A 12,232-nucleotide genomic window follows, 5' to 3' on the forward strand; every position below is an offset into this window, starting at 1 on the left:
GCTGCCTGCTTGTTGGCCCAGCCCTTTGTGCCCACGCGTTGCCATGGAGACAGCGATTCAAAGGCCTGGCACTTCAAGGCTCCCCTCCTCTGGGGCGGGTGGGTCGGGGGAGCTGGGCTGGTGCACAGGCTGCTGCCCTCTTGCCGCCTAGAGGCGCGGCCCTGACCGTCCAGGCCCCGCCACCTCTCGCTCTAGTGCCGTGGCGACCGTGGTGACCGGCCCCCCCAGAACCGCTGTGCTCTTACAGGCACCTTGTTCAAAGTTGGCCGTAATGGGGCCCCTGAAGCATGCTGAGCCCTGGTGAGACCTTGCTCCCCTCCGTCTCTCTGCGGCTCGGCCTCGTGCTTGGCGCAAGGAGGGGACGGCGGCGTGGGATCTGGATGCACCCCGCCACCCCCACCCCCAGCCCAATTTACCATCTGTCTGCCTGGACTCCTGAAGAGTCCCCAAGGCTGTGGGACACAGGCCTGGGGAAAGGCTGGCCCTCCCTCCCTGCCCCCAGCACAGGCCTGAGGCCAGCAGGGGGGCTAGCCCCATGGGGCCCCTGATCCAGGACCAAGGCCGCCCCTCCGCGCCTCCACGTTCCCTGTGTGAAGCCTGTCTCTGAGTCACCCCATCGAGAGCACAGCAGGGTCTTTGAGGCTCTCTCACTTTCTCCTCGTCCTGTGCATCACTCACACTTTTTATCTCCCCTCAATCCACCTTTAATCATCTCCTCTGACTCCTGCAACTAGAAAAATCTACAGCAGAATTTGCTGGTTGCAGCCACTCCCTCCCACCCACTCTGGTGTGGCAGACAGAGAGGCGGCCATTCGGGATTCAGTGCCACTCGGTGCAGCATTCAGGCACGTCTGGGACCACTTCAAGCCTCAGTTTCCTCTCCTGCAGATGGAAGTGGCCATCTAGCCTTTAACAAATACCCACAGATGTGCGGTGCCAGGAACAGGATGCCCCATTTATTTGGGGAGACTCTGGCCCTTTGCTCCAATCCTGGAACTCTGGCGAGGGTGGCCAGTCACAGACCTTCCCCTTGCCCCCATCCCCAGGCAGACCGGACCAAGCTGGCCCTTCCCTGGGAGTTCACAGATGGAGAGAAGGAAGTCAGAGAAAAGCAGGAGAGCTGGCTGCACCCTGGGCTAGCTCCCCCGGGCTTGGGCTTTGCACCCACCTTCCTTGACAAAGGGTGTGGACACCAACAAACCTGGTTGTGCGGGTTTGTGACAGGAGACAGCAGAAGCCGGGCAGCTTTGCTGGGTGCTGTCCCAGGACAGCAGCCAGGTGACCCTCCATGGTTTACCTTAACCTCCTGGGAGCAAGTTCTCACTTCTGGAAGGAACTGGGGATAGTCAGATGTCCACTGTCAGTACAGAGTTCCCTCATGACCAGTGTCCAAAACGCAAGCTCAAGGTGTCCAATGATACCACTGAGCCCAATCCTAGCAGACAGAAGACCACAGGAGCCTCCAAGCACTGCCTGCTAGTGTCTCGGGTCCAAACATCGGCGTTTGAGTGGACACATGTGCCTCAGGGCAGGCGTGCCCCAGCTGAGGCCTCCAGGCTTCATAAAGAGAAAGAACATGTCAGTGGCCCCACTTCTCGACCTGAGGCTGAGTCAGCTGGGCTGACTGATGCTTGGAGCCCCTGCCCATCAGGCTCTGCTGCAGCCTGGATGTGTACCCTCCAGATTCATATGTTGAGATCTTTTTTAAAAAAGATTTTATTTATTTATTCATGAGAGACACATTGAGAGAGAGAGAGAGAGAGAGAGAGAGGCAGAGGGAGAAGCAGGCTCCATGAAGGGAGCCCAATGTGGGACTCGATCCCGGGACTCCAGGATCACGCCCTGGGTCGAAGGCAGGTGCTAAACTGCTGAGCCACCCAGGCGTCGACATATGTCGAAATCTTAACCCGAAAGACGATGGTACCAGGAGGTGGGGCCCCTGGGGGTGCTTAAGCAGAGGGTGGAGCCCCCATAGTTGGGATTAGTGACCTTATAAAAGAAACTCCAGAGAGGGCTCTTGTGCCTTCTGCCCTCTGAGGACACAAGAAGCCTATGACCCAGAAGAGGGCCCTCACCCGACAGTGCTAGCACCTGACTGGAGACTCCAGCCTCCAGAACTGGGATCAATAACTTTATGCTGTTTATAAACCACCCAGCCGGTGGTATCTTGTTATAGGAGCCCTGACAAACTGAGACACCACATGAGCCTCCGGTGGGCCTGACCTGGGTCCCAGGATGTGCCTGGAAGGGAGGAGGCTCGGCCTGACTCTAGGGGCCTCTCCAGCATGGTCTTTCCTCAGGCCTGGAACAGAGCAGATCACTAAGAGAGCTGGGCCCTTCCCCAGGTCCAGCCCTGATTGCTCAGGCGCCCCCATATATGAGCTCACACATATCACCAGGGCTAATGGGGGCTCCTGGGCCCAATGAGCAGAACCCCTCCTGGCCCCTCCTTGGGTAGGCACAGTTGGCTGGGCACCATGAGCCTCCTCCCCTAATGCTTCAAGAGAGCTAAATGGCGCCTGTTCTGCCAAGGTCACCCAGCCAGGAACGGGTAAGGCTCTAGTGTGGAGTTTTGAAGCCAGCCTGTCTGACCCTCAGGCCTGGGGGTCCCCCTACACATGCTACTTTCCATAGAAGAAATGGAAGGAGGCCGGACAGGCTGTGAGACACCACACAGCCTCGCAGGGAAGAACCCGCTGGGTCTGAGCCCACTGCCCCCACCTCCTGGGAGCTCAGATGGGGCCACCCCCTCCTTCTGCCATCTGCACATGGGGTCACTCACAGAGGAGGGGCTGACCTCAGCCCACCGGAAAAGGGGCCTGGGCAGGGTCCTAGGTACAGAGATACCCTCTGCAGAGTAAGAGCCAGACTAAAATACTAACTCAGAACTCAGCCCCACGTCCAGCAGTGTGCAATGGATGGATGGATGGATGGATGGATGGATTGTACCCAGGGGCCTCCACTGCCAGGAAGAGAAATCCAGAGCATGTTCCGGGCGGGGCAGGTGTCAGTGTGGGGAGCAGAGGAGGGTGCTGTGGGACTAGGCCCCAGAGGGTGAAAACTGGGCACATGCAAACCGCCTGAGCCAGAGTCTGGGTCACCACTGGAGGGAGTGTGATCCCAGTGCTCAATTCTGTATATCCCAGATTTTTGCTAACAGACCTATCTTTTTATTTTTTTTTTATAACTTTTTATTTTAGAACGGCTTTATATTTATAGAAAAATCGAGACGATCGTACGGGAGTTCCCATATATCACACACCCAGTTCACATCTCACGTTAGGATCTGCAGCTGATGGACCCATGTTCATATATGATTATCAGCCAAAGCCCACACTTTATTCCTATTTCCTTAGCTCTTACCTGATGTCCTTTTTCTGCACCAGGATCTGATTTTTAGTCACTGAAACCCCCCAAGCACAAAGGAACATAGAAGAGTGGTTGGCTGGCTGAGCCTCCAGTGGCTACGTCCCCCAGCACCGTGAGGGCCCGGGCTCAGGCATCTCGGGGGCTTCCTCAGGAGGCAGGCCTGGGCAGAGGAGACAAAGGGACCCACCATACATCTGGCTTCTTGCTCTTCCCCACTCCTTGCTCCCAGCGAGACCTTCCTGGGCCTCAGTTTCTTCATCTGTGACATGGGCCCAGGCTGCTGCCTCATCCACACCCCTGCTCAGGCATGCAGCCAAGCCTTCCTCCTGATTTCAGTTGTGGCCAGATGCTTTTGGTGGCCGGACCCCCTGCTCCCAGAAGTCTGGGCCCCCCAGACAGGGTGTCCCTGTCCTGGGGCCTGGGGGGAGGAGGGAGCACACAGCCTGTGGTTTCCTGACCTGGCAAGTGGAGTCACTCATGGACATGCCTCCCCGGTTCTTACTCCCCACAACTGGTGCTGCCATCCTCCCACCTCCAGCTCCGCCTCCACTGAAAAGGTGACCTTTTCCCCAGAAAGCTCTGCCAGGACAAGACAAGCTGGTGAGTTATGGGGCAGGGGAGAACCACATGCTCTGCTTCATTGAGAGCTGCTCTCAAATCAGTCTGGTCCCTGAAGCTCAGCCCGAGGGCTGCCCAGAGCACCAGCTTGTCAGGCATCCCATCCTCGGACATGAGTAGATGAGGGCTGGGCAGGCAGAGGTAGGCAGGTGAGTCCCTGCACAAAGGGCACTCAGCCTTGGCCACCCTGACTCAGCACCTAGGAAGCAGCAATCTGGCTCCTCCAGGCAGCCCTCCTGGATCACTTTTCCCTTCTCCCAACTGACCGGCTCTCTGCACCTCCCAGACCATTGTCCCTAGGTAGGCCCTGAAAACTCAGGGATCCTTGACCTGTCCTGGGATCCCCCTCAGGGGTGCTGTTCCCCCTACATTCCACTCCTCTTGTCCTCCCTGTTCCTGTTAATTCTCCCTCCTGTGCAGTAAATCTCACCCCATTTTGCCATCAGGCAAACTGAGGCTGGGAGTTCCAGCGTGTGGGAAGCCTGGGATTTGCTGGCCACCTGTGACACGTGGGGACGGCTGGGGCTGATAATGTGACATGGGTGAAGCTGACTAGACACAATGAGGAGGGGCACGGAGGGCTGGGAGCCCGCCAGGGCAGTCTCGCTTGCATCTGGCACGGCTCCCCAGATGCAAGAGGAGAGACTAAAGAAAGCAGGCCTCGGCCAGCAGGGTGCCAAATGAAGACAAAGGGGGAGCAGGTGCTTACAGGTGCTCTTCTGCAGCTCCACACAGGTGGGACAGCCCGGCGAGCCCCCACCTGCCGCCTTGTCTGTGGTGGCAGGCTGGATGAGACGGTGTCATTTGCTTTATTTTAAAATAATGCTTTATTTCCTATTTTGGATCTCCCAGCCTGTAATGTGGAATAAAAAGGGGCACGAAGAATCGTCTCCCTCCCTCCCCATCTCCAGCCACTTGACACCCTCAGACTATCTTCAGGTATCCCCTCCCCCCCCAAGCAATACATGTGGGTGTCCCCCTCATCACTCCCCAAGCCCTACCTACAGATGTCCCCTCCCTCACTCCCCACAGCCATACCTGGGGATGTCCCCTGCCCTCACCCCCAGACACACATGCAGTTGTCTCCTCCTTCCCCCAGTAACTGCAGGTGCCCCCTCTCTCACCAGAGCGAGTCCCCTACCTTGATGAGCTCTGCTACCTCATGGGGGTGGGGGGGCTGGGGGAGCTGCATTTCACTGTAATTTAAATGTACATCTTTCTCATTTCAAGCGAAGTTGAACCTGTTTTTATGGGTTCACTTCAGGTCTTGGTCCATTTTTCTCTTGGGTTGTAGGTCTTTTTCTTAGGTCTATTCTTTGTAAGAATTACTTGCGTTATAACAAGCAGCGGCCCTCTGTGAAATGAGTCACCTATATTCCTGGTTTCTTATTTATCTTTTTACTCTGTGCCCCCCACCATGCATCTGCCTTTTATTTTCATGAGAGTGAATATATCCACCCTTTGTTTTATGGCTTCTAGGTTTTGTGTAATTCTTAGAATGATTCAAAATTACAGATTTTTTTTTTATCCTTCCTAGTAGTTTTACAGTTTCGTCTTTCCTTTTTAAAGCTTTGATCCATTTGGAACTTATTTTGGTGTCAAGGAGTGAGGTAGGTATCCAAACGTTTCCTCCAAATGTCTGTTTAGTTGTCCCAAGACTGTATATTTATTCCATATTTTGAATTACTTATTGAAAAATCCATTTATCCCTCCTGGACTTCACCTGCTCGCTTCTCCTACTTGCACTGGAGTCTTTTGCTGGATTTTCCTTCCCGTCATCTGACTGTCCATGGGCTGTGTTAATTATTGTGGTTCTAGAACATATTTTAGGATCCCACATGGCTGGTCTACCTCGGTTAGCTTATTTTTAAAATTTTTTCCTGGGTTTCTTTGCTCACATATTCTTTCATGTGAACTTCAGAATTGCTTTGGCAGGGCCTCTCGATTTATTCAGAGAACAAGCAGTTAGAACTTCAGCAGGGCCAGAGAAGACGCAGCGCCGGGGCGGGGTTGGGTTCTTCTAGTTGCCCTGGGCGCCCCCCACCCCCCACCCCCAAGGAGTGCGCAGGCGCGGTGCTGTCCAGGGTGCTGGGCTGGGGCCTGGCCCCGGCCTTGGAAGGACAGTGTCTCCAGGGACTGGAGGAGGGAGAGGACCTACCATCTGGGTGTCCTCACTTGCCTGCGGAAAGGGAGGCAGCCATGGGGTTCTTTGGGCCCAAATGTGGGTCGTTCTATCACATGCCCCTGAGCAGAGCGAGCCTGGCCCAGTGGCCAGAGCAGCACTGGGCAGGGATGTCAGGCAGAGGATCCAGGCCCTGGGAAGGCGGCTGTGGTCACTGTGCCGGGCGCGCATTCCAGAAACTGCCTACGGGCAGGCGGAAGGCAGCAGCCAGTAGACCTTGTGCGTGCTCAGCCCAGAGCCTGGGGCCTGGGGCCTGGGAGCTGATTGGAACCTTCCAGAAACCTGACCCCCCAGGCTGCCCAAGAGTGGTGGCTGAGAGACTCGCACCCAGGATATGGGCTGCCCATGGTTCTGCGCCCAGGCCTCCCTTGCCCGGTGGCACCCCTGGAGCCCAGGCCCAGCTTCCACGGTGGCTGACCCGAGAGAGCTTTACCTGGAGAAACCAGCCACTTGGGTGGGCTGGTAAGGCAAGGGTACTGAGCAGGGGCCAGGCTGAGGTGGGCAGACCCCAGATGTCCTGATGCAGGCTGGGAGAAGCGCCTCTGTGGCTGGCAACAAACCTCGGCCAGCCTGGACCGTCAGCAGGAATCCTGGCTAAAAATACCCCAGTCTCAGAGGCCCGCCTGCTGCCACTGTCTCAGAGCCCCTCCTCACACCAGGCACCAAAATCGTGCCCTTCAACTCCCGTGCAAGGCACTGGGTGACAGCCCATTGAACAGATGAGAAAACTTGGGTCCTGTGCACAGGGAGTCCCAGCCCGGGGCCCCAGTCTCCAAGACCAGCCAGAGAGAACTCTGTCTCACCTCAAGACCATGTCTTAGCCACCGCCCTTCTCCTTGCCTGTGACCCTGGGCAGAGGTCAGGGAAAAGCTCAGTCCAGAATAGGCCAGGGCATGGGGTGAAAGCTCTGCTATCCTTACCCAGAACAACTCTCTGTCCTGTGGCTCTTGAGGTGCAGAGCCACTTGATGGGGGCCAAAGCCCGGAGAGCTTGAGCTGAGTCACCCAGCAGAATGTGGGGTGCCAGGGACACTCTGTCCCAATTGCCTACTCCATTGGTGCATCAGTCCCTGTGGGCTTCTGGGTGACCAAGCAGCATAGATATACCCTTTATTTTGAGCTTACTAGCTGAGTGATCCAGGACAAAGCTGTGCCCCCTGGGGCTCAGTTTCCCTCACTGGATATGGTGAGATACAGTGGGAGGAATAGGAATCTAGCTGAGCTATGAGGGTATCTGGGATTGGCCTCCCGGCATGTTTGCTCAATGACTAAAATGACTGAGCAAGAGAGCAGATGAAGGCACTGAAGGGAAGAAGGCGAAGGGGTCCTCCACAGTGTCCTTTGGGTGGGAGCTCTGAGCTCCAAGCAGGGTGGGGGGCTGGCCCTTCTCTGCCCTCAACCTCTCCCTCTGGGAAATGGAGCACATTTGCATCCCTGTGGTCATGGCAGCCCAGAGGAGGGGCTCAGGGGCCCAGGGAGCCGTAGGTAGAGCAAGACTGGACACTGAGTCGGAGCCCAGTGGAAGACCCCTCACTGTGGCCCCAGAATGGGCCTGTGATTTCTGCCCTGCCCTCCACTCACGTCCACTCCAGCAGCTGTGGCCATGCCTACTCCTGCCTTCCCTAGCCCATTGGGTGCTCCCAGGTCCCCTCACCAGGTGCCTCCCCGACCCGGTTTTGACTGCCCTCTGGGCTCCTAGTGTGAACAGCGCATCCCAATTTAGCTGTCACTGCTGGGTGGGTGGCTCTAGAAGGATGCACATTCCTTGCAGGGGTGGAGGAGGGGCAAGAATCAAGCGCTGACGCCTTGGGCACAGCCTGGGGACCCCACCTTCCAGAGCTCTACCCCTGTACCAGATTTTTGGCCCTCAGGGACCAGAAGTATCTTACTCATCCCTAGCTGAGAGACCACCAACCTACTGCACCTACTAGAAGACTCTGAGCTCCCCCCTCGGTGACCACCAGGGAGCCCTGGGGTCTCATGCCTCTCTTTGGAAGCCTGGAGAAGGGGCAGATCTAGCCTCGGGGACCAGGTGCCAGCAATGCATGTCCCACTCAGCCTGCGTCTCCTCCCCTCTCCAGGCTCAGGCTGTCATCCTGGGGCCTGTCACAGGGGCTCCAGGTCAGCAGCAAGGGGGCTGGGGAGAAGGGAAAGGCGGTGCGGCGAGAGCCACCGCTGTGCAATGGATATGCTTCATCCACGGTCCTCAGCAGCCTCTTGGAGGTGGAAGGTGCACATGGCCTGAAGGACACATCTAGCATTCCAGGATCCGGGGCTCTGTCCTGTGGGAGGAGGCCCCTGTTCAGTGCAGAGGTCGGAGGCATTTGGAGATGAGCAGACCGGTGGGATTCCTCAGGATGCAGCCAGGGGTCAGCCTTCCCTGTAATGGTTCCAGTTGCTGCTGTGTGTGGCTTTAATAAATAAGAGATGAGGAAGCTGATGAATTATGGCTTAATATGCACCAAAGTTGGGCAGAGGGACTCCTGGGGGGGGGGGGGTGTAAGGCTGATGACACAAGACCAAGACGCCCTCTGAAGCCGTGAGATCGGGGATGATGAGGGGCTTGTAGGGGAAGCAGTGGCTGTGGGCAGAGGTGGCCCTCGGATGGGCTTCTAAGAGGTGGGTGGGTCCACCTCTGTTTTCCCGTCTGTAAAATGGGTAGTGGTGGCGGTGTCTACACCACAGGACAGAATGGAACGATGCACTCAGCACGCCTGGCACAGAGTCGTCGCAGGCCTCGGGCAGGCAGCCACCCTCTGCGGTGTGGGCAGATGGCAGGCCGGCGCCCCCCAGCTCCCTGGCACTAGGACCACATTCCCTGCCACCCACTCAGAGGGCTGGGGAAGGGTCACATTGGAGCAGCGCCTGGGTGGCAGGCGAAGGTTTGCCGCAGGAACTTTGAGCTTCCTTCCAGGTCTCTCCTTGCACTGCCCTGGAGGGGTCCAGAATGTATGCAACAGAGACCATTCTCTTGCTTCCCCACACCTCCCCGGGAAGGCCCTGGGGCTACTGCATGCCTGTGGGTACCCCTCTGGGCTGCCCAAGCAAAGCCACCACAAGCCTGTCTCTCCAGGACAGGAGCCCGCGCAAGCAGCGGCTTTCTAAGGAGGTTGAGCTGTGTCCCTATCAGCCCAGGACCAGCCACAGCAGAAGGGTCCCCTTAGTTAAACGTGGAGGGTTTTTTTTTTAATTAATTAATTAATTTATTCATGATAGACACAGAGAGAGAGAGAGAGGCAGAGACACAGGTGGAGGGAGAAGCAGGCTCCAGGCCAGGACTCGATCCCGGGACTCCAGGATCGCGCCCTGGGCCGAAGGCAGGCGCTAAACCGCTGAGCCACCCAGGGATCCCCTAAACGTGGAGGTTTGAGTGAAAATTCCACCCTGCCCGTGAGGGCCCCGACTGGCCCTCTCAAGGGATAGGAGAGGTGGACAAAGGAGAAACAGTGACCAGCTGACCTAGCCCAGGAATCATCAGCATCTGGCTTGTCTACAGGCTGCACTGAGCCCAGGGAGGCCAAGGGGCTGGGCCAAGGTCACGCAGCTGGGAGAGCCTTCTCATGCCTGACATGCTGACTGTGAGCGCTGGTCCCCAGGGTGGGGGTGGGGGTGGGGGTGGGGGTGAGGCAGCCCCGCAGCGGTGCCATCCCTGGAGGAGCGTGGTGGGCTGCCTGAGCTCGAAGAAGGCCATATCCTATGAGTGGCGTGTCTGAGGAGGGCGATGCAAGCAGAAGCCAGCCCGGGGGTGCGGTGGGGGGGTGACAGATCTGTTTAGCCTCGAGAGCAGACCATGCCTACTCTCCATCTCCAGAAAGCCTGAGGGAGCTCAGATCAGTGGGGCTCAAATGGCCTATCCTGTCTGCACCCCTGCTGGGCCCCCCGGAACTGGCTGGTGGAGAGCATGAGAGGAGGACAGTGTGTGACCAAGCTCTTCCCACATGGTCTCTGGCTTCCCCCCCAGAGGTCGGCCCCCAGGGCTGGCTGCCCTCCCCACTGACCCCTCACCAACTGTCATGAGCCCTCCCTCTCTCACCCTTTGGGCCCTGGGTGGAAATGGCTCATACCTGCCCTCCTGGGAGACGCACTGTCCCGCACACTGTCCCGCACACTGTCCCGCACACTGTCCTGCACCTGCCCACATCCTGATAAATGTGCCTCACCAAACCCCCTGTCTCCAGCCTGAGGAGTGAGCCGCATCCTGCTGGGCGGACCCGCCTGCCGCCTAGCCCCAGTCTCCGCCTGTCCTGAGCCCCCTCAGCCCTGGCCCACCCCGCCCCGCCCCAGCCAACGCCCGGGAGCCGTCCCACAGGCTGGGTGGCCCACGAGGAGGGTGCTGGCCCAGGTACTGACTGGGAGCGCACGTATCCTGCCTGTGGCCCAGAGCGGGGGGGCTCTCAACGCCCAAACCTGTGGGCAGGTGGGAGGCCCAGGTGCCAGCCCAGAGCAGCCAGAAACATCCGAGCTGGCAGCTGGAGAGGATCCTGGCGCCAGAATCCTCCACATGGCAATACCGGCTCCCTGTTCCCTCCTATGTGCATTTGTGCCCCAGAATGACTGTCCCCAACTGCCCTCAGGAGGGGACTTTGATCCTACAGGAAAATGGGGTCACAATCGTCAGCAGGTTGGTCAGCCTGCTGTCCCGGATCATTATAGCCACCCAGGAGCTGAGATCCTAGCTCAGACCTCAGACCAATGGCCAGTGCCACATGACTCGCCGTTTGATGTGAGGTGGCCCTGTGGAGGGAACTCTTCCTGGTCTGGGAGCTGCTGCATGCAAGAACTCTGGAGGAAGGGTGCGAGCATGGTGACGAGCCTCAGCCCCTGCTGGCTCTCAGTCTGGCCTCAGGTTCCCCACTTGTACAATGGAGGACACACCTCCTGTGTCGCTGTGGCAAGGATTCACCGGTGGCACTCAGCAAGCAGCACCCACTGGAGAGGTGCCTGCGGGCATGTGGCTGGGGGCAGGAGCAAGTGCACAGGTACCGGAGTGCTCTGGGCTCCACCTCACCTCTGTGTGTCTGGGAATTAAATGTACTCTGCTGTGACCTGGTAACGCAAGGCTGGGATGAAAGCAACGGGGCCAGAGCGGGCAAAGTTGTGGTCAGGGCCACAGTGCAGCCTGAGGGATCGGGCATTGCAGCCCCTACACCCGGCCGGAGGGCCAGCCCCCCATGGGCGCCACCGTTGGCTTCCACCCCCCGGGGCTGCCTGCAGCCGGGCTCAGAGAGCTCCTTGCTTTCCCTTGGTGAGGCTGGCGGGCCACAAACCCTGTGCTCTGCTGACCTCTCCCAGCGCCCCCTCTGTGGTTGGGAGGTGTGGTCTGGGGGGGGATGCAGAGTGCACCAGGCTTTCTAGTGACCAGGTCCCTCAGATTCGTATCATCAGGTGACACCGGCTAGGGCTCCCAGGGAGACCACTGAGCCCTTGGCCAGAATGACGATGTAGTCACAAGGAAGGGTCCGGAGCCTGCCCTGGGCACAGGGTCCTACAGATTGGAACCAACTTGGCCAGCCAGGCTCTCATCCCTCTGATCCTGTTACCTGCAGGGTGGGCTCAGGAGGCCCAGGCCAGGCTGATCAGCGTCCAGGGCCCCTCTGGGTGTGGGGCAGCGGCAGGGATGCTGGCCTGGCAGCTGGCTGAGGACTCGGATGCCCCCAGGAGCTAATCTGGGGGGCCAGATAGACCCCCCTCCCCCCAGGAGAGGGACAGAGGGCCGTCTGTGCAGGTGTGTGTGGGAAGGGGCAGGGTCAGTGGCTTCTCCCGCCCTTGAGCCTAGGCTGGCTTTGCGGAGGGGGGGGGGCATGGGCAGGGAATCTCCTGGGCCTCCCCGTTCCAAAGGAGGGAACCGGTGGGTGCACCCGTGGGTCGGGGCAGGGCTGGGACCGCGGCCCGTCCCTGCGCTGGTGCGGAGGGGGCCACAAGGACGGTCTGGGGGCGTCAGAAACCTGTCCAGCTTGGAGCCTCGGTTTTCTAACTGGCAGACGGAGCGGTCCTGCCCCAGCGGAGGGCTGCTGCGAGCGGGGGCTCCGGGATCTAGGGGGTCGAGTGGGCCGGGCGGAAGCGC

The sequence above is a fragment of the Canis lupus genome, chromosome 27 (assembly GCF_048164855.1).
Source record: "Canis lupus baileyi chromosome 27, mCanLup2.hap1, whole genome shotgun sequence".
NCBI lineage: Eukaryota > Metazoa > Chordata > Mammalia > Carnivora > Canidae > Canis > Canis lupus.